Source organism: Pogona vitticeps, chromosome 1 (assembly GCF_051106095.1).
Source record: "Pogona vitticeps strain Pit_001003342236 chromosome 1, PviZW2.1, whole genome shotgun sequence".
NCBI lineage: Eukaryota > Metazoa > Chordata > Lepidosauria > Squamata > Agamidae > Pogona > Pogona vitticeps.
In genome coordinates, this window is record NC_135783.1 from 19,067,249 (window position 1) to 19,094,314 (window position 27,066).

The 27,066-nt window shown below is 42.7% G+C and overlaps 1 protein-coding gene and 1 long non-coding RNA gene across 36 annotated transcripts in view; one reads left to right on the top strand and one right to left on the bottom strand.

Moving 5' to 3' along the window:
- Nucleotides 1-27,066, bottom strand: part of LOC140704068 (uncharacterized) — a 342,640-nt gene that overhangs the window by 64,943 nt on the left and 250,631 nt on the right. The window lies entirely within an intron of this gene.
- On the top strand, nucleotides 18,745-26,119 carry LOC110087022 (uncharacterized). The gene is made up of 2 exons (XR_013540272.1): nucleotides 18,745-20,012; nucleotides 22,764-26,119. It is a non-coding gene; the product is annotated as an uncharacterized LOC110087022 (long non-coding RNA).

Consider the following 27,066-nt stretch of genomic DNA (forward strand, 5'->3'; position numbering starts at 1 on the left):
TATGCTATTGAATCACAGATTCACGCATGAAATTGCAGGGAACACAACATGTCAACTGACCGGAACTCCCCCAAGGGAAACAACAGCACTAGAGAGGGAGAGAGATGCAGGCACCCACACGCACGCGCAAGCATGCACACATGGGCAGGGGGGGAGAGAGAGAGAACTTCCCCTTGGAAGAAGCCATGTGATTTGTGGGACTACTTTTTATTCAACCAGGAAGGCTTCTCGCTGTCCCAGGCGCACACGCAATGCCAGACCAGAGGTCGACCCAGATCTGAAGCCTCGGAGATTGCTCACAAGGACTTGACTCCTGCTGGGCTGCCCCTGGGTTGCTTTCTTGGGGTGGTCGCTGGTGACAGCAGAGAGTGCCTGGTTTGGAGTAATAACGCCACAAGACACCCAGTTGTCTTTAAGGTATCTTTTTTAAAAAATGTTTGTTGTTATTCCAAATTTGCCTTTACTTCTTCTTTATCTACTAGTTTTAATATTATATTAAGCCTTTTGGTATCTAAAACAAAGGTGGAGAATTCTTAATCAGAAAGTGTTTGGGCACCTCTGGGCATCTGCATACATTTCTCTACACTGCTGAATAGCTGCATCCACTGCCCCCCCCAACCCATTAAAATCAAGAAGTGTGGCTAACAAGGGAAATCTAGTGTCAGCATGCAAACAAAGGGAGGGAGTTGAAGGAGCAAGAGAGGGGTGCTGTTATATTCTTTGCCTTAAAGGTAAAGGTAAAGGTTCCCCTTGACAATTTTTTGTCCAGTCGTGTTTGACTCTAGGGGGCGGTGCTCATCCCCGTTTCCAAGCCATACAGCCAGCGTTTTGTCCAAAGACAATCTTCCATGGTCACATGGCCAGTGCGACTTAGACACGGAACGCTGTTACCTTCCCACCAAAGTGGTTCCTATTTATCTACTTGCATTTGCATGCTTTCGAACCGCTAGGTTGGCGGGAGCTGGGACAAGCGACGGGCGCTCACTCCATCGCGTGGATTCGATCTTACGACTGCTGGTCTTCTGACCCTGCAGCACAGGCTTCTGCGGTTTAGCCCGCAGCGCCACAACGTGCCTTATTATTCCTCGCCTTAGCATGCCACTATTTGTACACAAGTGGTAATTTCTTCAAATCTCCTTGCTCTTTTTCTTGTTATTCCCACACAACAGAGTCAATTTGTCACTGCAGCCCAGGCAGTTTTAAACAAAAGATAATCGGCCAACTGCTGTCTTAATCACCTACTCCCACACAAACTGTGCCCTTCTCCTGGCCACGGCTCAGACTCTTCCTGTGCTTTCATATCCGATTGTGGTTATGTGCTGTCAAGCCGCCCTTGGCTTATGGAGGCATGAATCTCCAAAATGTACTGTTCTCAACAGCCCTGCTCAGCTCCTGCAGACTCAAGCCTGTAGCTTCCTTTAAGGAGTCAGTTCATTTCACATGTGGTCTTCCTCTTTTCCTGCTCCCTTTCACCTTGCCCAGTGTTATTGTCTTTACCAGAGAATCTTTCCTTCTCATGATGTCTTCAAAGTAGGACTGCCTCTGTTTCATCATTTTTGCCTCCAGAGATAGTTCGAGCTTGATTTGATTTAAGACCTATTTGTTTGTCTTTCTGGCAGTCCAGGATATCCACAAAGCTTCCCTCCAGCACCACCACATTTCAAATGAGTCAATTTTTTTCCTGTCCGCTTTCTTAACTGTCCAGCTTTCAAGCCCATAGACAGCAATCGGAAATACAAGAGTTGTGCATGATCTTGGTCTCCAGTGACACATCCTTACAATTGATTATCTTTACTAATTCCTTCATTGTTGCCCCTTCTAGTCTCAGTCTTCTTCTGATTTCTTGGCTACAGTCTCCATTTCTGATTACTCATCAGCAAAACAGATCAATTCTGTAAGCAAATGTTAAACCAATTAGCACCTAACTTAAGTCACCCATTAATGGCATTCAGCAATTAATAGCGGATACACATCCACAAGACCCTGCTGTTCTCTTCTTCATCTTTAAACTGGAACTGTTCTTCAAACAGAAGATGCCTTGAAACAGAGGACTGTGCTATTTAAAGCCGGATACCTAGTCACACTACGATCAATTAATTGGTATGTATCTTTTTAACTGAGTCAACGGAGACATCTGGTACAAACAACTGGCATTAACTAATGAGAAAAGGACCTCCACCTTTGTGAGGCAGAGATGAGAAGACATAGTTTGTGGAATTACAGCTCCTACCATAACTGTGGGATCTTGGGAATCCTTGTCCAAGGAAATGCTCCTTTCTTATTACTATATGAAAATCTATTTGTTTAGAATAGAATAAAATCTATTTGTTACATTTATATCCCGCTTTTCCTCCAATGAGCTCAATGTGGACTAGTTCAGTGGTTAGAACAGCTGGTGGTGAAGGCTTCTGGGAGCTTTACTCCAAGAACATCCGGGGACCCAAGGTTGGGAAACACTGGCCTGGGTGATCCCTGACTCCCTACTTTATCTTTAGAGCAGTCCTGTCAGGTGGGTAGATCCGGCTGAGAGTGACTAGCCCAGTGAGCTTCATGGCTAAGCCGAGATCTGAACCAAGTGCCCATTCATCACTCTAGCTGCCTAGAGTGGTCGTAACTGACCAGATAGGCAGGACATAAATAAAATAAATAAATAAAATAACCACTACCCTTTAATGGCAATTTCCCCATCTCTTTTTAGAAACCTTGAAAATGAAGCAAGAGCCAGGCCCGTTCAAAAGTGAAAGCTGGAATCCGGAGACGGAGGACACAAGGTTTAGTAAGACTGCAGTCATCACTCTCGCTGTCTAGCTCCCTAATTTGCCACAGGTGGAGTCAGTCTCCCTGGAGAGGGGCTGTGGGCAGTTGCAGCAGCCGGCTGGTTGAAGGGGGCAAGGTTTCCTTCCTAAACTGGCTGAAAGAACTGGGTAAAAAGAAAAACAAACCCTGACTTTTTAGAAATCAAACACAACCTTCGGGAGCAAAACTTTTTTTAAAAAAAAGGCGTAAGAAATTCTTATGGAAGATGTCTACCAGCCACAAGAAGCCAAAATGCTGCCTGAGGATCTTTTTAAAAGAATAATTGGAACTGGTTCCCTCTGACTCTGCACAAGATCTCCCACAGCTTCCGTACATGATGCTTGAGAAGCCAGGTTGGAATAATACTCTCAGAAATGCAGAGCTGGAAGGGACCCCCCTGGATCATTGAGTCCAGCCCATCAACTCTGTACATGCTTATTAGAGAGTAAGACCCGCTGAATTCAGTGTGATTTACTCTTGAGTATACATGCATAGAAGTGGGTTCCTGCCTTGAGTATGGGGCTGGACTCAGTGCCCTTATAGGCCTCTTCCAACTCCATTATTCTATTACTCCACTTTCCTCTTACAATTGTTCTTTAATATTCCATGATGAAGAGGATTGTAATTCCAAAGATACATCCATCTCATGTTTTATTTGTTAGTGACATGGGTATTCTGCCTTTCCTCCAGTAAGTTCAAGGCGGTATACACAGTTCTGCTTATTTCCACAATATCCCTGTGAGGCATGCCAGCTTAACAGCTTAGTGAGGAATTGAACGTGGATCAACCAAGTCACAGTCCTACCTTCTAAGCCCTTCACCGCATTGGTTCTCCCGTATTTAAAAAAAAACAGCATTTGATACATACTGTACTTTGTCTAGTTTTCATTTTCTCTTATCTTCCCGATCTATTCCTGTTCAGAGAGTTTAGGGAAAATCATTTGGCCTTTGAGGAGCAATACGTAATTTTTAAAATGGCCCAGTTCACAATTTTTAACAGCAAACTATATGGTTCTACAAATGTAAATGTAGCACCTCAGAACAGCCAGAATTATTGGTGTCCTTTTTCCCCTTTTTCTTTTTTTAATGTAAATGAGTCTTTATTTTGCACAAAGCACGTAAAATGTATTTCATATGTTTTACATTATACTGGCAAATCTCACTGCTTCATGATAAATAAACTAGCACTATTTGAGGTCCATGTGTAGCTAGAGAAGATGGAGGAACGAATACGTAGCAAGGTGAGAAAAGGAAGAAAAGAAGTTGGAAGTAGAGGTTTAGAGACAATCAAACTTTACAGAAGCAGGCAAAATGAAACAAAAGAAAAGCCCTACAACACAATACTTTCAAAATAGTTTCTCCCTCCCAGGCTTCCCAGTGCCCCTCTATAGAGATAGAGCTCCTCCCCATGACTCACACCCTCATGTCTGAGTGAGTCTTGCCGCAGGCAGTCCCAAGCACTTCATCAGGAAGGTCATTAAGAGGAAAAGTAGCTTCACAATTGTGCTCGCTCTTATTAAAAAGCTACATTTACATGAATTTTATTCCGTGTTTGTTAACAGCAAGAGTAACTTTCAGTACGACCCACATTTATAACTATTGAATTAATGAATCTACTTTACTAATACCAATAAAAAAATTGACTTCTATTCTATAAAATTATCTCATCTTAACCAAATAAAGTGATCGGGGTATATGCGGATCTCTTTATTTATTTGTTTACCTGTTTTTATTTGAAATATTTTCATGCTGCCTTTCTCCTTAAAAAAGGGCCCAAGGCAGTTTACATCATTAAAAGACAGTATTTAAACAATGGTGAGTATACAACTATTAAAGGACTGAACAAATATCATACTAAAAAACATAAGCAACATCAGGATAAAACATTAAAAGCAGTAAGGCACAACAATCCATTTAAAAACCTAACTAAGGCAGCAAGTCCCTTAGGGAAAGCTTGCCTAAAGAGAAAAGTCTTTCCTTCTTTGATGCATTAGGAAGAAAACTGTGGTTCTTGGGCTAGAACCAAATAATAGATCTGCCTTTGTTTGTCTTTCTTTGATCCCTGATAGCTAACAAAATTTTGAGCAAGGTTATGCTCAAAATCCTACTAGGTAGGCTTCAGCAGTATGTGGACAGAGAACTCCCAGAAGTACAAGCTGGATTTCGAAGGGGCAGAGGAACTAGAGACCAAATTGCTAACATGCGCTGGGAGCTCTCTCCGTTTTTAAAAACAGTGAGTCGAGCAGAGATGTCCAGCGCTCCGTCTTACCCGGTGACTTTCGATTCTTTTCAGCCTGTAACGCCTGACACTATGGCCAGGGTGCTTGATCGCTGTCGGGCCACCACCTCCTCCCTTGACCCTTCCATCTGCCCTCAAGGAGACACTCATTAGGCCCATAAGAAAGAAACCTAGTCTGGCGGCGGATGAAATTGGCAATTATAGGCCCATCGCCAATGTTTCTTTCATGAGCAAAGTGGTCGAGAGGGTGGTGGCCGATCAGCTCCAGGCTCACCTGGACGAAACAGATGCCCTGGATCCATTTTAGTCGGGCTTCAGGCCACGCCACGGTACTGAGATGGCATTGGTCGCCCTGTACGATGACCTGTTGAGGGAGGCCGACAGGGGCAAAATCTCCCTGCTGGTCCTCCTCAACATCTCGGCGGCCTTTGATACCGTCGACCACGGTATCCTCCTGGGGAGGCTCTCTGAGTTGGGAATTGGTGGCTCAGCACTTGCCTGGCTCCGTTCCTTCTTGGGGGACTGTCCCCAGAGAGTTCAGCTTGGGGAGAGCGTCTCGGCCCCATGGAGTCTCAACTGTGGGGTTCCACAGGGGTCGATTATCTCCCCAATGCTGTTTAACATCTATATGAGGCCGCTGGGTGGGGTCATTAGGGGATGTGGGGCTTCATGTCATCAATATGCCGATGACACCCAGCTCTACATCTCCTTTTCACCCACTGCAGGTGATGCTGTCCTTTCCCTTCAGCATTGCCTGGGGGCCGTACTGCAATGGATGCAGGAGAACGGACTGAGGCTGAATCCGGATAAGACGGAAGTTCTGAGGGTGGGTACCCCCGTGGTAGGTGGCTTGGGTGGGTCTCTCACATTTGGGGGGACCACCTTGGCCGCGAAGAATGGGGTCCGCAGCCTCGGCATATATTTGGACCCGACGCTCACCATGGAAACTCAGGTGGCGTCGGTAGTCCGCACCGCATTTTTCCATCTTTGGCGGATTGCCCGGCTGCGACCTTATCTCGACATGGGGGCGCTCACTACCTTGGTGCATGCGCTCGTAATCTCAAGATTAGATCACTGTAACACGCTCTACGTGGGGCTGCCTTTGAGGCTGACACGGAAACTTCAGGTGGTGCAGAATGCGGCGGCCAGGCTCCTTACAGGAGTGAGAAAATATCAACACATCTCTCCAACGCTGGCTGCATTGCATTGGCTGCCCATCTGTTTCCGTGTCAACTTCAAAGTTTTAATGCTTACTTATAAGGCCCTAAACGGTTTAGGACCTCGATATTTGGCGGAACGCCTCCTCCCAACAAGGTCTACCCGGATCACCTGCACGAGTCAGGAGGTGAGGCTGAGGAGCCTGACGCCGAGAGAGGCCCGGAAGGAGAAGACATGAAATTGGGCCTTCTCGGCGGTGGCTCCTCGCCTCTGGAACAATCTCCCTCTGGAGATTCGCGCGGCCTCCACGCTGGGCACCTTTAAAACCCAATTAAAAACATGGCTGTTTATTCAGGCCTTCCCTCCAGCCAACTCTTGATTTTTTTCTTACTTTTCCTTTTTATTTTTACTGCTGTTCTTGTTTGATTATTATGTATTTGTCTATGTTTTATTATTTGATTTTATATTTGGAAGCCGCCTAGAGTGGTCCGGTGGGCCAGATAGGCGGGGTATAAATTAAATAAATAAATAAATAAATAAATAAATAAAATTATGGAGAAAGCCAGAGAGTTCCAGAAAATTTTTTAATTCTGCTTCCTTGCCTTTGACTATGTTGAACACAGCAAACTATGGCAAGTTCTTAAAGAAATGGGAGTGCCTGACCACCTTATCTATCTCCTGAGAAATCTATATGTGGGACAGGAAGCAACAGATAGAACTGGATATGGTACAACTGATTGGTTGAAAATTGGGAAAGGAATACGACAAGGCTGTATATTGTCTCCCTGCTTATTTAACTTACTGTATATGCAAAATACATCATGTGAAAGACTGGACTGGAGGAATCCCAGGACGGAATTAAGATTGCCGGAAGAAATATCAACAACCTCCAATATGCAGATGATACCACTCTGATGGCAGAAATTGAGGAGGAATTAAAGAAGCTCTTAATGAGGGTAAAAGAAGAGGGTGCAAAAAATGGTCTGAAGCTCAACATCAAAAAAACTAAGATTATGGCCACTGGTCCCATCACCTCCTGGAAAATAGAAGGGGGAGGTATGGAGGCAGTGACAGATTTTACTTTCTTGGGCTTCAGGATCACTGCAGATGGTGACAGCAGCCACGAAATTAAAAGACCCCTGCTTCTTGGGAGGAAAGCGATGACAAACCTTGACAGCATGTTAAACAGCAGAGACATCACCTTGCCGACAAAGGTCCACATAGTCAAAGCTATGGTTTTTCCAGTAGCAATGTATGGAAGTGAGAGCTGGACCATAAAGAAGGCTGACTGCCAAAGAATTGATGCTTTTGAATTGTGGTGCTGGAGGAGGCTCTTGATAGTCCCCTGGACTGGAAAGAGAACAAACCTATCAATTCTGAGGGAAATCAACCCTGAGTGCTCACTGGAAGGACAGATCCTGAAGCTGAGGCTCCAATACTTTGGCCATCTCATGAGAAGAGAAGACTCTCTGGAAAAGACCCTGATGCTGGGAAAGTGTGAGGGCAGGAGGAGAAGGGGACAGCAGAGGATGAGATGGTTGGACAGTGTCATTGAAGCGACCAACATGAATTTGACCCAGCTCCGGGAGGCAGTGGAAGACAGGAGGGCATGGTGTGCTCTGGTCCATGGGGTCACAAAGAGTCGCACATGACTTAACGACTAAACAACAAGCTAACAAAAAGTATGGTGGACTTTTTGGAAGTCTCTTGTTCTAGAAGTGTAAAAGGCAAGGCCTTATGGGTCTCCAAAGTGTGGAGTGACTTTTCGAATTCTAAAGCAGATGCAGGGGGAAATGTCGGATTCACCAAGGGCTGATTCAAATGGAACTCAGAAACCAGTTTAGGTAAGAAAGAGAGATTGGGGAATAGTGTAATGTTACCTTTATCTTTATGAAACTGTAAGAAAGTTGGATCACATGAGGGCACATAGTTCACTAACCCTAAAAGGAGCCAAGATGGCTTATATCCTTAAAAAATAGTATTTAAAGCCAACAACCGTGAGAATAGAAATACTAAAAAGGATCAAATACCATACTAAAGAACATATGTAACACACACTCAAAGCCATAAGGTACAACAAGCAATTAAAAACCCCACCCAGGCAGCCAGTCACTCAGGGAAAGCAGATATGAAAGAAGCAAGGAGGAACACAAGGAAGGGAGTTCCCAGACATTTTAGGTATTCAGAAGAATAAGGCCACATTGCTATGACTTCAGTCTCATGGTCTTTCCACTTTCTTTCCAACAGTGTATATATTTTTAAATATTTGTTTGTTAGTTAGATGGAATAAATCCTAAGCCAACATTCTAACTGATACAGTACACTGAGCAGCTTTAATATTAGAGAAGAAACAAACAGGACAATGCCTGAGCTCAAACTTCTTTGACTATTTAATTCTAATTATTGAATTCTTCCATATTCTACCAACTCCAGATGGCAGATCTTAGGGATCCACTAAACACACAAACACACACAATATAATACACATGGTGTGGTGGCGAAAGAAAGAAAGAAAGAAAGAAAGAAAGAAAGAAAGAAAGAAAGAAAGAAAGAAAGAAAGAAAGAAGGAAGGAAGGAAGGAAGGAAGGAAGGAAGGAAGGAAGGAAGGAAGGAAGGAAGGAAACAAAGAAAGAAAGAAAGAAAGAAAGAAAAGACTCTTCAACTCTTAACATCATGAGATTTTGTCAATGTGGATTTTCTGTTCAAATACAGTAAGATGCCATTATGAGAAACACAAATTCAAGGATCATATCCTATAATCAGGGTCCGTTAATGGGTGGTGGCTACTTCACGTTCGTTCGTTCGTTCGTTTAGTCATTTAGCCGTGTCCGACTCTTCGTGAGCCCATGAACCAGAGTACGCCAGGCCCTCCTATCCTCCACTGCCTCCCGTAGTTGTGTCAATTTCATGTTGGTTGCTTCGCAGACACTGTCCAGCCATCTCATCCTCTGTCATCCCCTTCTCCTCTTGCCGTCACACTTTCCTAACATCAAGGTCTTTTCCACCTCTTCTCATGAGGTGGCCAAAGTACTGGAGCCTCAGCTTCAGGATCTGTCCTTCCAGTGAGCATTCAGGGTTGATTTCCTTTAGAACTGATAGGTTTGTTCTCCTTGCTACTTCACACCCAAATTTAAATACCAGGCTTAATAGTACCAGTCACAACATCAAGAATTAATTCTTCTAATATGTACAATATTATCACGTATTTTCTCTTCTACGCAGGACAAAAAGTGTCATCTCTATGCAAAGGAACAGTGAATATGAGGCTAGCTGATTATCACCGATGATGGTTATGAATGGTTACCATGTTTATTTTGATTACTTGAAGTTTAACATAATTGTTATGGAGTAGATGTTTGGCATTTCATTCCTGTCAGCTCGCAATGTTTCTCCTCTCTCTTGCCTCATCAAAGTTGAGCAACTTGTGTGACTCAGCAATGAACCATTTTGAGCTTTCCCCTGCTGAACGTCCTCCAAAATTGTTGAGACTCCCATCATCCCCAGACAGTGTGGCCAAAAGGACGTACCAAGTTGGAGAAAGCTGTGCTTTAGACTGTGCGTGTTAAATTTAATTAGAGTAGGCAAAGTATGGGGCTCCGCTCTCTGCATTCCTCTCCATTGATTACATTGTCCGGTGAAAGCTGCAATCCAACATCATCTCTTAGGACAGCGATTCTCCCCAGATGTTCTTGGACAGCAACTCCCAGAAACCTTCACCACTAACTGTTGCAGTTCAAAGAACATCTGTGCTCCAAAGCTGGGAACTGCTCTCCTAGGAGAAATATGTTATATATATTATTCAGCTAGGCAAACATTATCTATCCCTTAGGACCCATGAAAGGAAATCAGTAAGTTACTTTTACATCCAGATTCATTTGGACATAAAGTAACAAAGCACTGTTCATTGTACTGTATAGCAAAAACAGTAAAAAACAAACCACTGTTTACTCTGTAGAATAAAGCCATCACAACCAATAATGCTTGATACGAGTTGAAAGGCAGCCTCAGAATACAATCTATATTTAATATTGAATACAAGTATCAAAGATTGCTGGCCTGCTCTTCCCTAAATATCTTCATCCTTTCAGCGTTTCATTAGCACCTGGGAGGCTCACCCACACCATCATATTATTTTTTGCAGCTGATAAGATATTTACTCTGTATCTTAATCTTTTTCTAATTAAAAATTCTTTAATTAAAAAAAAACAAATCTGGCTATTTACTATTTTAAATGTTAAATTTGCTACTATGTGGGTCTAATCCTATAAATTAGAATAGCGCTCTTTGGGTAGTTTGAGGTTAAAATACTGTACAGGGAGGAAAAAGGTCTGCTAATGCTGCTTTGAGTTTCAAGACCTTTTCAATATAAATTTACTAAATACTGGAAGGGGGAAAATAAGAACAAAGTTGAAGCCAAAGTATAGACAAAGACAAAGAAAAGGATTCTCTCTGACCCACCATATGTATTTTGTGTGTGTGTGTGCATGTGTGTCCTTGTTGCACATGCACACACATGCACTCCTTTTCAGTGCCTCTACACAGAGACTGCACTCCCCCCCCCCCAATAACTCATTCCTTCATGTCTGAGTCAGTCTTGCTGCTGGCAGTCTCAACCATTTCCTCGGGGAAGGTAATTAAGAAGAGAGGTAGGTTTGCACTTGCATTGCTTTCCCTCAAAGGTTACATTTATACAAGAGAATAAAAACGTCTTCTCTGCTTCTTAGCCGGGTAATCCATTTAAAATCCCTGGGTGAATAAACTAACTCTACTGGTTCTGAAACGAAGACCTACTGACAGATGACCAAGTGTCTGATAGGTGCCTCTGATGAACAGGATGTCCTCCATGAAAGCTAATGCCTAACAAGGCCTGTCCATCTTCCAAGGTGTCAAAAGACTCTCTGACATTTTCTTGGTGCGACAGATCAACATGGATAAACCCCACTCCCCAAAAGTCTGTTCAACACGCAGCACAGCTTTTGTTCAACCATGCAGCAGCAATCTGTATGCACGTATGGTCTCTGCGAGACTGTCCGTCCACACTTATGTATTTGGGGTTTGAGTTCTCCATATCATAGAATAATTGAGTTAGAAGAGGCCTATAGGGCCATTGAGTCCTGCTTAGAGATGAGGGTATTCGTATTTGTATACTGGCAGGAGGCGGGAGGACAAGCATCGCTGCAAAGTTAAAGAGTGGCGCACGGATTGCGCGCTGCAGTGCCATTAGTAGAATCGCAGTGTCCGCGTCCACGGTGGATTAGTGAGTGGACCGTCCAGCCCCATGGGGCTGGACCCGCGTTAAAGCCACCTGTGCGTGGATATTCGTATTCGTATACCCCCATCTCTAGTTCTGCTCAATACAGGAATCTAATAGTGCTCATAAGGCTTCCCTTTGCAGGTCCAGGGCCCCGAGGGCCACACCAAACAAATGGCTACTGTGCTTAGATTTGACAATACAGCATCTGTTGCAGAATTCTGAAATTCTCTGGTTAGCTTTCCTCAGCAGTTCAGAGAGAATAGTTACTAGTTCCCAGATAGTCCACCCCATTTCTCATTAACTGGCACTTCGTCTCATTTACTCATTCTGAGGCATTAGTATAGACTGAGAATAAAAATGTTCTATTTACTTACAAATGTAAATATGTTAACAACAAACTAACAACATGGCTGCTCTTCAATAGACTAACAACAGACATTTTCTACCAACTACCATCAATGATCATTAACAGACTTTCTGAGGAAAGCAATTCTCAGCAGAGAAGTGGAGCTCTCTTTAGAACACAGGTGAAAACTATTGGTTAATGCTGGGCAGATTGACGGCTACCCCCAACCTATAAAGGTCCCTTGCAATCAAACAAGCTAGAAGACAGCCTGTGAGATTATAATCTCCAACAATACCAAGGGGTCCTGTTGACAGAACTCACTTTTTTGCCCACTAGAATGGCTGGAGGAAGTATTGTCAGAGTGCTGAGAGGGAGAGAAAATAAATCATATTGGGGGAACCAGCAGTGGCCCAAATATCCATTCCCTCAGGAACCACGTAAAGAAATGAAAGGGAGGCTTTGGTGATTATCAACAGCAGTTACACTAACACCCTCTTTCATATAAAACCTGTCTTCATGCCCAGGAATCCAAACAACCTCATACTAACTCAAGAGACACAAAAGAAGTCAGCAACCACCCTCATAATTGCCACCTGGAGTGGACCTTTGGTCTAGATGGGCAGGGTATAAATCTAAATAAATAAAATAAATAAATAAAAATAGGCATATAGGTCAGTAAATATTTTCTTGAACTGGTTTCAGAATATTAGAGGAAGCACAGCTTTGCCTGTTCAGTTCCACTACAAACATGGTCAGGCCAGCTTTAAAGTCTTGCTGCAAGTAAACAATGAAGGAGGCAAAACAAGACCAAGTTTCATTTTTCACCTCAAAAACAAAGAAAACCGCCCCCGTTTTTCTGCTCAGTAACTCCCAAGAGTGCTCATATAAACAGCTGTGAGTTAAACAGCAGTGAGTATATGACCTGTGTCACATTTCTGTCTGCCCCATTGTGTCTACCTCTGAGTGCCTCAGACCCCATTGTGTTTGATTTCCCCCTCAACAGTTTTGCTGCTTTCGGGAAAATCATGGGAGAAGTGTGAAAATAAACTAGCATGTAAAAATAGCCCCTTCCACCTTCAGCATTATTGTTTGAGATGGAGCGGGAAATCTTCCCATAGATATTAAGAACATACACAACAAAAGTGCACCATAATCACTCAATACATAGTACACACATGCCAAGGGAGGGACATCCCCTTTCAGGTTGTGGTGCCCCCCCTTAACCTTTTCTTTTCAAAGAATTTTATTAGAGAACAGAATATTGGAGAGTAGACATAGGAAAAATCAAGGATGGGGCTTGTAGATTTAATTCAGCTTGGAAACATCATCCTTTTCGACTCTAATTCCCAGAATCCCCCAGCCATCTAAATTGGTGTATAGTTGCAGGTTTTTTTTAAAAAAAGAGTTTCATTAATAGTCTCATCTTTTTTTCCCCTCAGAAACTTCAGTACTAGTAGAAATAATAAAGCTTTGATCTGGGGATTAAAATAGCTGATCCGTAATGAAGCCTGATTTTCAAATCAAACTGAGCATTTATATAACTTGCTTGGATACTATTTTACATTTTTCACACATCTTCCAAAATCTTTACACTAGTATAAAGGCTATCTAGAAATACTTATAACGCTATATGTTAGGTCAGTATTTTTTTATCCTCTGGATTGCATGTGGAGAAAACAGAGGCTCATAGAGCATGGGGCAAAACTAATAAAGAATCCTGTGGTACCTTATATATTAAAAGTTTTATTTGGCATAATATTCCAAGGGCTACAACAAACCCATCGTCAGGTCCAATTGATTTGCCGATCAGCGGCAGAAGTGAAATTCAAACAATGTTTCACAATTCCTTTTCTTAATTACTCTTATCAAGAGGTATCATCCACTCCTGCATTCTTCAGGACCAGATCGGGCCCTTTCCTTTTCTCGTTCTAGATTATATAAGATACCATTGATATCCGGATACAGTACCACCTACAAAACAGAGTGGACTTTCAACACCAGCCACGTGAATTCTTCATATCAACCAGAGATAACCAGAGCATGAACTTATGCTCTCCAGGTGAAAACATTAAGCTCACATTCCGTATGGCACAATTGGCTGTTTATACCTGATGAATGAACCAAATTGTGGGCCCTGACTTGTGCTGAAAGTTGTTGTGTCTTTGTCTTTCTCCACCCCCACAGCTAACGGAAACTTTGTTTCAAGCAAACGATGTGAGAAAATGTGGGGAGGTGATCACAAAGTAAGTTGGCAGCCTTTTGGTCTCAAGAGCCAGGGTGTAAAAATCCCAAAGCTTGCCACACAGACAGTAAGAGATCCAGCCCCACAAGAAGAATTGGCTATTTTTGCCAAATACACATACAACATCAATTTCTGGACAATCTTTTTTTTTTTTGCACCATCCATGAATCAGGTGTGCTTAGAGCCTGAGGAAGTGGATTTCATCCATGACAGCTTGCTATTTGTTTTATTTTTATTGGTCCAATTAAAGGGATCACCCACTCTTGCATTTGTCCTATCAAGAGGTTACTTAGGAAAAAGTATACAAAATCCTTCAAAAAAGATTCTACTTGAATGGAAGATACGGTTTTAATTTAGGGGAATATATAATAGATTTTTTTAAAAATAAAATACTCTGTGTGCAAAACAATAAAACTTGAGGGATAAAGAGTCTCACAGGGTAGGCTGTCTACCCAATCACTTAGGAGTCTGAGGTAAATTACACATAACTGTGGCAAATCTGGCTGTTCAAACCCAGGTGTGCCCTAAATGCACATGAACTAGGTAGGCCACAGTTAATTTTGTTGGTCAAAAGGAATATGCAGGAAGAGTGTTTTTACACTCCTCCTGCCCTGCACACAGTTTATCTCCCCACAAATTTCTTCCTCAAGCCGCCTTTCTCCTCCATCAAGCTCCCTCTCCAAAAGGAATCTGAGAGAAAAAGGTGGAGAAAAGAAGCATTCACATCAGGAGGAATTGTGAGGAAGTTTCAGGATCCTTTATTTGTACCTCCTTTTGAATCTCAAAATTGAGCACATTTTGTTTTAAGCTCCTTTGACTATCACATCTACTTCGGTCCCTAGAATCATTGCTGTGTTTACACCACCCTTCCTCAACCAGGTTGTCTTCCAATGTGGGAGTGTACAGCTCTCAACTTTCCCACTGGCTAGGGATGATGGAAATCCAAGTGCAAAATACCCAGAGGGCACCAAGTTCGGGAAGGTTTTGCACCCACCCACAGGGCTCCAGCTGAGATATCTGAAGAAACATGTGGGAGCATCACAACCCTATTTCCATGCTTCAGTTGGTTCTGAGCATAGTGACTATGACTGTTTTCTTTGACAGACACAGCCTAGTTAGGCCAGAGCCAAAACAGAAGCCGACTGAAACAGGTTGGAGACATAACTGGGTTCCTTCAAGAGGGTTTCTCCAGTCATCTCAAAAAAGGAGAAGAAAGCTAAACCAAGATTCAAACTACTTTTTTGAAAAACCAACATAATATGCCTAGGAGCATTTTAACAGGATTTCACTAAAACAGGTCTGATATTCTTATATTTGTGCATTGTTTGAGAGAGCAGGAACACTCAATTAACACACATATAATTAGAGGATGAAAGTTGGGGACTGTTTCTTCTGGCAAAGTCTCTCGGAAGGACATTGGTAAGAACAATAACTGAATAGGAGATGTAAACATTTCTTTCTAATTAAATGCATTTATCGTAACCACAGCATTCCAACTGCATAACTGGAAGTTGTAAGCAAGGCATTTGCTGATTCAATTCCCCCCACTCATAGCTACTCCCTCACACAGTACCATATATTGGAGGAGAACATACACAAGATACACCTGATGTGAGGCAGAAAGGTTTTGATGATGTAAAAGTGCACTAGGGTCAGTCTGGTGTTGCAATTAGGTTTAACCTGAGCTGGACTGGGAAGGATGTAGACTTCTAGAAAGCTGTGTGTCTGCCCTTTCCCTGTTCCCATTTTCTATGCCTTCCTCTTGTTGAATGGAGTTACAAAGAATGGAGTTATACTGAAATATTCATTTACTCAAGCATTTATATACTGCCTTTCCTCGTGGAATCTAAAGTGGTTCCCAACAAAGACAATGCAACAATTAATTACAACAGTACACCAATTTGAAAATAATTGACATAACAATAATAATTGTGTGCCATCAGATCAACTCTGATTTATGGCAACCCTTTCCAGTGTTTTCTAGGTAGAGAGTACTCAGAAGTGATTTACCATTTCCTTATTCTGGGGACACCCTGGGATTGTGCAGCTTGCCCAAGGTTACCAGGGCTGGCTCCTCTCCCAGGTGGCACAGTAGGATATTGAGCTCCCAACCAGATACCAAACTCAGCTATCCAGCCAGCTAACAATAACTACGTATGTATGTGTTCTGTGCCATCAAGCTGGAACCTACTTATAGCCTTATACGCTGTTCTCCATAGTTCTAGTCTGTCACTCTATACACTGCACCACACTGGGAATCATCCTGTACTATCCATACATGTGTTTCCCTAAATAACAAACAGTCAGTTTCCTTTTTTCCTTATTACCAGTGTCCAGAGCAATTATCACAAACTACAGCACTAGGCTACACTGTACTTTGGAGTGGCTGTAGCTGGCTCAGCTTTCAAGAAGATTACTACTGGCCAGAACACTTGTTTCAGCTACCCCATTATTGTTTTAATACTTTGTAGAAAGACCAGAGCTCCTAAAGGCAGCTGGATATTATGAGTTCATTCCCAAACTCCCCATGTATATGGTCCAAAAATCTAGCCCATAGATGTTGAGGTATTTCTTTTAATCTTTCTTAAGAGCCAAAACTTTGGTTGCAGCCCACGTACAGATGGATTTCCCTTTAAAGTCTGTTTGTGCATAGGCTGTGCTACAACAGACAGGCAGGCAGCAAAGAAAGAAAGAAAGAAAGAAAGAAAGAAAGAAAGAAAGAAAGAAAGAAAGAAAGAAAGAAAGAAAGAAAGAAAGAAAGAAAGAAAGAAAGAAAGAAAGAAAGAGAGACAGACACAGACAGACAGACAGACAGACAGACAGACAGACAGACAGACAGACAGACTTGGCAACTTACATAAACATCAAGCAAATTTGTCTACAGTTTTTTGAGGATACTGGACTGCTTAGTACTGGATAGTTCATGCTCAATGCCATGTAGCAATTTTGCATCAAAGGCCAAATTCTGAAGTTACTGAACAGTTACAAGCCTAGTAAAGGAAGATTTTTGCCCAGGGGTCTAAATTGTCAGAGAAAGGACAAAAGACACAAGGGACCGTTTAATGTTAAAATGATTAGCCTTAACTCACAAAGGGACTAGAAAGCAGGGCAGGAAAGAAAAACAGTTAATCATTTTGATCTTGGCCTCTCTGCTTTTCTTATTCCTCTCCCACAAGTCATTTTTCTGTTTTAATTATCTGCATTCCTCATTCCCATCTTGGCAGGTTAAGCCCTGGATCTTTCTCTAGCATGCATCTTCTGTTTTGCTGTCTATGGAGTAGTCATCGGAACCAGTCCTGGTGTTTTACGGCCAGATATATTTTAAGGTAAGCACCAAAACGACATAAAAATGGATCTTTTGAAAAATGGGATCTTTTGATCATACAAACTCTCTTCCTGCCTTCTATTACACCACAGATTGTAGATGGCAGCAGACAGCTGATAATATCAATTTGTGGTTTGGAACATTCCTCTATTGAGATCGCTAATACATCAGCATTAAAATGTTATGGGTAAATTAAGTGGCAGTTGTAGCTAGCAATTCAATTAAGTAGAAGTACAGCTTAAATGGCATAATGAAGAGCCTGAAAGGATCATAGACCTATGGAGCTAAGTAATTATACCATGTACCACAAATAATTTTCTGTACCAAAAGTAATTTTCAGAATTCTCACTCAAGAGGCACTCAAATTCCATCCTTTAAAAAATAGATTAAGAAATATTTCCCAGTAGAGTGATGCCTCACTTAACGAGCGCCCCGTTTAATGACGAAACCGCTTAGCAACGAAGAATTTGCGATCGAAAAAGCGATCGCATTGCGATGTTTTAAATAGGAAAAAATCACTTTGAGATGATCGGTAAGCTGTTTCGCTTGCCAATTATCGCATAGCGATCTTTTCCCTACAGCTGATTGGCGGTTCCAAAATGGCTGCCGGGGAAAAAACATGGCCGCCTGCTGTGTTTTGGGACAGATTCCTCGCATACCGGGCAGCGAAAATGGCCGCCGTATGGAGGATATTCGCTTAAAGGTGAGTTTTTTGCCCATAGGAACACATTGAAGGGGTTTCAATGCATTCCTATGGGCTTTTAAAAATTGCTTAGTGATGTTTTCGGTTAGCAGCGATTTTTGCTGCATGGATTAACATCGCTAAGCGAAGCACCACTGTATTCTGGTTTTCAAATAAATTAGGACTTTGAGGTGCAAATCAGAGCAAAGGACAAGAATGGAAAGGATCCGTGATCGTGACTAGAAATATGTGGCTGACGGGAAAAGGAAGGAAGAAAGAATACTGTGGTCTGAAAGCATGCAGGCCTAAACCAAGTTGTGTGGGCCTTGTACGATCAGTTCCAACCTACTGTGACACTTATCTTTCCCTCCCCAGGAGTACAAAAGAGGAGGAGGCCAGGAGTCAGAGATAGAAAAGTATTTGTACTATGTACCTGAGTGATGCTATGAATCGACAGGTTACCCACCTGTAAAGGTAGGTAACAGTCTTGGGCCAACAGCCGACAAACGCGTCTCCCTGGGAATGTTTTGCTATTCCTGCTCAGGAGCAATTCAGTTGGCATTTCCAATTCGCTCAGGAGGCAAAGAGATCGAGAGTTGGTGTGCCCCATTTTCGGCATAGTTGGATGGAATACTGATTGATCTAGTTCCCACTCGTGAACTTGGACATCTGTACAGCTGAGCGAGTCTGCTAGGTTGTTGTCTTGACCAGTGATGTGTAAGGCTGTGAGACAGATATGTTGTTGCAGACACCACTCCCAGAGGTCAACCGCTAGGTAGAGGAGACTTGGGGAGTGGGTGCCACCTTGTTTTAGGATGTAGTACATAACCGTGGTGTTGTTGGTGGTGATCTGTACCATTTTTCCTACAAGAAGGTTTCTGAAAGCCTTGCAGGCCTTTATGACAGCTAGTAGCTCCAACTCATTTGGAGCGACTGGCGTTGGTAGTGACTTGTATTCGCAGGTGAGGTTGTTGGAATGGTCACCTGATAGAAAGGCGGCAATGCCACAATTGAAGTTGAGAGGCCAATTCTGGAGTGACTCTTAGGAGTATGTGGGGAGAGTCTGTTAGTGGATCGAATAGGGCCAGAAACCAGGATTGAAGAGACCTCATTTTCAAACGCACATTTTGTACAACTGACGTCATAGAGGCCATGGTGCCTAGAACTCATTGCACCGTTAAGGCAGCTATAAAGGCATGCGGAGTGAAGCCGCAAAGTGAAGAGATTTTGTCTCTTTTCTCCAGGGAGGAACGCGCGAGCTCGTGTGGCGTCTTTGAGCGCACTTATGAAATGTATAGTCCTTTAGGTTTTAATGTTGATTTTTGTTCATTGATAGTTAGACTGAGATCGCGAAGAAGGGGGAGGGTGAAACGGGTGTCTCATCGAGCTTTGCAGTAGGAGTGTGCTACAAGGAGCCAGTCATTGATATATGGAAAGACGAAAATGTTTTGAAGTCTGAGATAGGCGGCTACCGGCGCCATGCACTTGGTGAACACTCTCAGAGCTGTTGCAAGGCCGAATGGGAGTCTTTTGAACTGGTATGTTTGTGATCCAAGTTGGAAATGAAGGAAATTTCGGTGTGTGGAATGTATTGCAATATGAAAGTAAGCATCTCTTAGGTCTATGACGATGAACCAGTCGTTTTTTCAAAGTAAGGGAAGAACTGATTCTAGAGTAACCATGCGGAATTTTGTGGTGACGATGTAGTTGTTTAATAAGTTTAATCTAGAATAGGGCCAAGACTCCTGCCTTTCTTGGGGACGGTGAAATAGCAAGAAAAAAACCCGGTGTTGTTTTGATAGATGGGTTGTATGACATCTTTGAGAAGTAAATTCATTATTTCTTCTTGCAGGGGTTGTGACGGAGGAGTAACGACATGTTCTGTCGGAGGAAGTTCAAATTAGTGGATGCGGTAGCCGTTTTTGATTATGGAGAGTGCCCTGAATTCTGTGGTGATGGATTCCCACGCAGGTAAGTGTTTCCAGAGGGCAGGGTTTGTGGGGTGGGTGGCGATCTCGGTCAGAGGAATGTCGAACATAGTGTTTGGGTTTCCGGTCATTCAAGTTGATGGCAGGCTATTGCTGGGTTTTGGCTCTTTGGTTTTTGAAGTATGGATTGTAAGAGGTTTGTCGTGGAGGGTCTCTTTGGAACCTCTGGAATGAGTTATAGGGTCGTTTCCATTGATTTTGCTGAGGACGTTGCTGGTAGGAAGGGTAAACTCCCCAACGTCTGGCTGCTGAACGTTTCTTTTGTAATATTTCGTCAGTTTCAGCATGGAAAAGACCTGCTCCATCAAAGGGGAGGTCTTTGATACGTGCCTGAGCATCCTTGGCTAAGCTGGCCATTCTGAGCCAGGAAAAATCATGAAGTGGCCATGGACTTGGCTGTAGCGTCTACGGTGTGGCGGGTGGAAAGCATTTGTTGTTTAGCAATGGAGAGACCTTCTTGTTGGAAGGTTTGTGCTAGTATCTTTTTATCCTCTGGCAGGGATCCAATAAAAGGGGACATGTTGCCCAAAGGAAGCCCTGGTAAGCTACCATGGCTCCTTGATAATTAGTGACTTGCATGATGAAAGCTACGGAAGAGTAAAGCCATCTACCCATGGAGACTATTTGTTTGCTGTCTTTATTTGGTGGTATGAGAGATTGTCGGTGTCGAGATCTCAACTGAGAGGCTTCGACAAATATAGAATTTGGAGCTGGTTATTTTTGGAGGAATATGGCTCCTGGGTCATGGATTCTATAGAGGTTATCAATCTGTTTAAACATGGTATGGGAAGAAGCTGGTTTTGCCCAAGATCTCTGCGCAGTACTAAGGAGAGATGGCAACATCGATATGTGTACCGAACTGGTTGTATTTTTAGAGATTGGATCATATAGATGATTGGCTAGTTCTGTCGATGGTCAGTGGATTTGCAGATCAAGGGATTTAGCCATGCGAATCATAAGTTGGGCATAGGTCTGGAAATCCTCTGCGGGTGACGGCGGGTCGGTATCAACAATGTCTGACTCTGGAGAAGTAAGTAATACTGATGGAGTCTGTGGCTGAGATCCATGGCCAGAGCCATGGACTGTCGATCGACTTTGGTGTTGAGAGGCTGAGTTTCGTAGTACTGCCGGTTAAGAGTCGGAAAAGATGGAGGTGGCATGTCCATGGACATCTGTCAATGTTGAGGATCGTTGACACTGAAAGATTGTGGTTGAGCTTTGACGGACCTCGATTGGTAGGGATGGACCTCAGTGTAGAGCTCGGTGTCATAATGGTGACGGGGCTGATGACTTGGATTTACCTGAGGACGGAAACTGTGTTGATGTAATGGAATGGAGCGTGTGTCCATGGACCAGGATGGATATCGAGGATTGTTGATATCAGAGCCTGTGTCTCTGTGATGTTGAAACGGAGGTTACTGATGAGATGGCATAGCAGTAGAATAAACGGACGCTGGTGATGCTAAACGTGAAGAGTGATTTCTGTCATCTATTGTACTAGGAAAGTATCGGGAGCCTGGGGCTGCAAAAGCCTCACGTGTGGATGAAATCTGCTCGACGTTTGAGGTTTTTTTCAATACCAAGTGGGGAGCAGGTTGAGGCATAGGTACCTCTCGGTGATGTGGCCGCTTCGACAGCGATGATTGTCGAGAGGTAAGCCGACTACTAGATGGTATTATCGAACTGGGTAAAACACCTGGTCGACTAGTCGATGCAGTTTGTCGAGCAGAGCACTGGTCGGGGCAAATGGCAACCCGATGCACGTGCTGAGCATGGGTTTGAACCACATGCGATGAAGTGGGCTATCGAGTTTGTTGATGTCAACGGTTCTAGTTAAAGATCGGTGGGCGATCCGAGGGCATCGAATATGGAACGGTGTTGAGCTGTTCAGGATAGGAATCCTCGGGCAATGGAATAACCGAAGGACTGCTAGAAGAAATAGACTGGGAGGAGAGGCTGACTCTATCATCCCATTCTGGAGACTGAGAACAGGGTTGATGAGACGGAAGTCTGTCATCATCTGAGGGAGATCCGACTGAAATTGATTCAGAGAGTTGTTGTGGTTGTGGTGGGATGTCTGTAGGCTTAGACTGTTTAGGTCGTCTAGGAGGAACAGGCTCCGGAGCTGGAGCAGTTTCAGTAGGTCTCTGACATTTAGAAGTTGTTTTCGAAGTCAAGGACTTTGGTATTGAGGGTTTCAATTTGTGTGTTTTTGAGGTCTTAGACGATGAAGATGGAGAATCGGAATGAGCTGGTGTAGCCAATAGACGTTGTTTTGATGATTCAGTAGCGGCTTTTTCCATTACTTTGGTTCAGGAACTGGCCCTACAGGGAGGTTGGGCCATTTGAACTGGTTGTAAGGATTGTTCCCAAAGTCGGAGTTTTAGCCCTGAGAGGCGAGATCAAAGAACTCTGTGCTTAAAATTTTTGCAATGGGTACAGGAGGAAGTTTGATGTTCTTCCAAACAGAAAAGGCACTTAACGTGTCCATCGGAAAGTGGGATCTTATTATCACAGACAATGCAGTGCTTAAATGGGCCCAAAGGGGCCATGAATAGGAGAAATAGTTGAGGAGACAAACCAATGATTGAAGGTAGGGTGCTACGGCTGGAGGCCGAGCAAGGGGAAAGGAAAAAAAATCTCTGATGATAATGAATTAAACTAATAGTTTAAAAGAAAAAGATTGATAACAGGAAGGAATCACGAATAAGCTCTCTTTCTCTTTTACTCACAGAAGCAGAATTATGAGGCTCTCAATGCGGCGGTTGAAAGAAACTGAAAGGGGACACTTGGCGCCAAGCTACTTATACAGGTGGGGAGGGGCATATTCTAATGCGTTTATTGGTACTGCAGAAGCTCTAGAATCATCCAATGAGGCTCCGCGCAGGCACAAATCACCCAGGGTGTGATTCACAGAGGCCACAAAGAAGAACTTTAATTCCACACTATACAGCTGAATTTGTGAATTAGGTAAATACTATACTATTAGAAGACCTTCTTTCTGCAACAAACACTCACCATTGCATTATTTCCTTCTCACTGGTTTCCTTAAATTATTTCCAATCCATCTTTTAAATTCAGCTTGCAAGGTAGTATTTTTAAATGTTAATAATATTTTTAAATGTTTAATATTTTTAAATGTTTAATATTTTTGAATATTAAAGCATAACGATTTTTAAAATATGTTTTTAAAAATAAAAATGGTTAAATAAAAATAGTCTACTTGCTGCCTTAATACAGATACAAGGAGGGGAGAATAGGGAGATAGCCTCCATACATTTCCTCTCTGCCCAACACTAAGTAGGGACAGGATCATGTTTGCACTTCCAGTCCCGGAGCTGGACTAATGCCACGGAAGCATTAGTGTTGGTAGATCCCTCTTGTTCCACTGACACTGTGTTTTCCGGATCAACAGGAGGCGCATGACTCTGGTTAGAGGATCGACGCAAACTACAGAATCCCCTCAAATTAATTTTAGGGTTGTTCTTTTTTAAATGATTTAATTTCTGCCTGGAACATTTTAACCTACACATAACAGATACTGAAACCAACACCGTTCATATTTATGTCTCCCTCTGCCAACAAATCAACCCGCTTTCCCACTACAGGATCTCTTCTGGCCCAAAGCTAAAAAGCAAAAGATTACTTTAAAAATGATTTTTTTAAAAAAATTGCAGACAGCATTTAGATAAAAACACCAGTGACTTCATCCTCCCTGAATACACACCCTTTTGATAAAAGTGTTCGGAAGAGGTCAGGTCAGTCACCCTACTGGTCTAGCCAGTTTGGTCTCTTTTAAGTGCAGCTTCTATATAAATGTTGAATGCTAATATTCATGAATAGCCATTATTCAAGGGACGCAGTAGATCTACCCTGTCTCGGCAGTTCCCTTTCGTAGACCTGCAGCACACTGTCTAGACAAAAGTCTGCCTCTGTTTACCCTCAGCACCTGTGTTTTCCAAAACAGACCCTTCGTGCTAGCTGGCTTTCATTCTCTCCTCCTTGACAAAATGCCACCTTATCTCTCTGCGCCATCTTCTGTGTGGTCTATAAAATAAGTCGCTAAAGAGATGGAGCTGGGATTAAGAGCTCCCTGCTGGATTCCCTCCCCCACCCCAGCCCCACAACCTAAGGCCAAATTAAAGTCAAAATCCAAGCCCCATTAATTTCAACGGAGCCAATATGGGTGCAAAGCTTTTGAGATGCGGGCTGCCTTTGTGTGCAAATTCGTCACGGGTGGACTGGCCATTAACTGGACGTAACCAGAGCTTTTGGGGCTGGCAGTGGGTCCGTCACTTGATGCTGTTACCAGCCAGAGAGTGACCTTTGTGATCAGAGGGAAAAATGTCACATTGGTCCTCATGATCGATAGAAATTCCTTAGCCAGGTCTTAGTGAAAGCCAGAGGGCAAAAAGAAAAATCTGAAGTACCTTACTTGTGACTCTTGAGATAAGATGGCCCAAGATCTAAATGCCCACGTTATGTATACAGGTGGGTGAAATATAACAGGCTCATGAAAGACAGTAGAGAGATGACCAAAGAGGCTGTCACAAGCTGTAATCGGACTAGAAATGTCCAATTTCTGGAAATGTTATAGAGAAGACTGGGTTTTCTTCTGGAATCTCCTACTCGCAACAGAAATTTGGAGGGAAACTGAAATATATGCAAAATTTCCTTTCAAATCAAACCTAAACTTATTTTAAATGCTTCATTCACAATTTAGCCTTTGAAATTCTACTATTTGGCATATTTATGACATTCAGAAATATCAAAGCTTTAGTTTAGGATAAGCAGAATTGTTAATAAAAGCTGTACTGAATAAAGAGCTGTAACTGTAGTCTGAACTGTAGCTGTAATCCCTGCATGATCCTAAATCTGTTTACATGATACAGCAGCCCGAGTGCAGAAATGGATCTCACATCTGAGTGTCATACATGTCCACAATATGCACAGGAATGACTGTTCCTTAACTCTGTAGACTGCTTTACTTACAAATCTTCACATGACACAATTCTTGGCACTGTTCCCTGCCCCCTCCCAGCTTGGTCACGAGCCACCTATGACTAATACAAAGCCTGAGGCTTACAGTACACATGACTTTATATATTCATTTATTTGAAGCAACTATATTACACACCTCGTTAGCAATGATTTCAAGGGGAAGCAGAACCATTAAAAGAAATAATAGAAAAATTAAAACAACTGTTGACGATCAGAGACTTCACTGTTACATATTAAAATCACACCTTTCCTCTGAAGAGCTCACAACAGTGTTGAGTGTAAGGGACATCCTCACAATTTTTGTCCTCACAACAGGTTTGGCTGAGGAACAGCGGTCAAAGAATGAATGTCCCCAGCCAAGTGGGGATGGGAAGCCAGGTCTCCAAAGTGTAAAGTTCTTGCTACTAGTGCTCATAAAACAAGAACAAAAATTAATAAAGATCATACTACTTAATATCATTTTGCAATATATTTTTAAAAATCCCTGTGTTATTCATTTTTTAAAAAGGGTTTCCTATGTTTCAAAGTCAGCAAAGTGGAGGCAATTGCAATTGCACCTTGTGAAAGAAATATTCAACTGCTGGGGCACCACAGTCAAATTGTGTTCGTTGTATTTTGCACAACATGACATTTCCAGACCATTTTCAGAGTCAGTCCTACATGCAATGTATTACAGTCATGCAGATGAAATGCTACCATAGCTAAAACAGTCAAAAAGCACTCCAAAATGGGACCTCAAAAGCAGCGTGGGATAAAAGATCAACCCCAAGTTGTCATAGGCCTCTTTCAAAGTAGAACTTGCCAGTTTAGCCCGCCCTTGAACCCATTAGGGGTGTGTAGTTTACCCTCACCTTTGTGAAACTGCTGTAATTTAGTGATGCAATATTAGCAACAAATAGAAAAAAGAAAAAAAGAGGGGGAAGCAATTCTCTTAGCACTATTCACCTTGAAAATATGGTGTGTGCACCCTGTGCACACAGTTTTCAAGATAAATTGCTCCTTTTTTGTTGGTGTGGTTACATATTTGGTATCAATGATGGGGGCAACAAGGGACTGGGAAATGTCCCTTGAACCTGCAGGACCCCATGTTGTCTGTTGTCTGCTCCTGTTTCAGGTGGAGTAAAACAACTCTCGCCCAGAAAGCTGGAGAGCTGTGCTTCATAAGATTGCCAGTTCAGCAGGAAAACTTACGCAAACATGTCTAGCTCAGCCTCAACCCACTCATTGGAAATACTGTACAGAAATACTATTTCTGTCCTATTTTATTTATTTGTCTTATTGATAGGCCCCTTTTGTCCTGGTAAGGGGACTCGAGGCAGCTATGAGGAAACTTACAGAACGGTCGTAAGCAGGAATAGCACAGAGATTATGCACATAATATAATGTGCAAGTTTATTCTACCTGATTACGATCTTGTTGTGGGCAGACAAATACCATTAATGAGAGTTTGGTTTTTTTGGAAATGGTTACTACAGTTTTGTTTGGACTGTATGGCTTTTAGGCTGTAATCCATTTTGAATTTCCTCTTGTGGTGTGATGCAGCGGATAGAGTGATGGAGTAGCACTCTGGGGAACACAGTTTGAATTTCCACTCACTGGGGAAGTGGGACTTGGTATGGCATTCGCTGAGTTCATGAATATTCATATGCTGTTTGCATAGACCAATGGGAGTGCTGGAGGGGCGGAGTCATGAGGTATAAGAGAATCCGCAGCAGGAGGATAAGGTTTAGATAGGGTTTGGAGATGGAGAATTAGAGAGTTAGAGAGTTGAGAGAGCTGTGGAGTTTGGGCGGGAGAATGGTAGTTGAGTAAAGAAGAATGTTTGTTTAATAGTTAACAGCATTGCTTGTTCTGTCAACAGCTGTGTTAATAAACAATTTCTATTTGGTTCCTTTAAAGTGGCATATGGCCTGGACCTCTATTATTAATACAGTGGTGCCCCGCTTGACAACGATAATGCGTTCTGTTAAAATCGCTGTTATGCGAAATCGTCGTCAAGCGAAAGTAAAAACCCCAGTGAAATGCATTGAAAACCG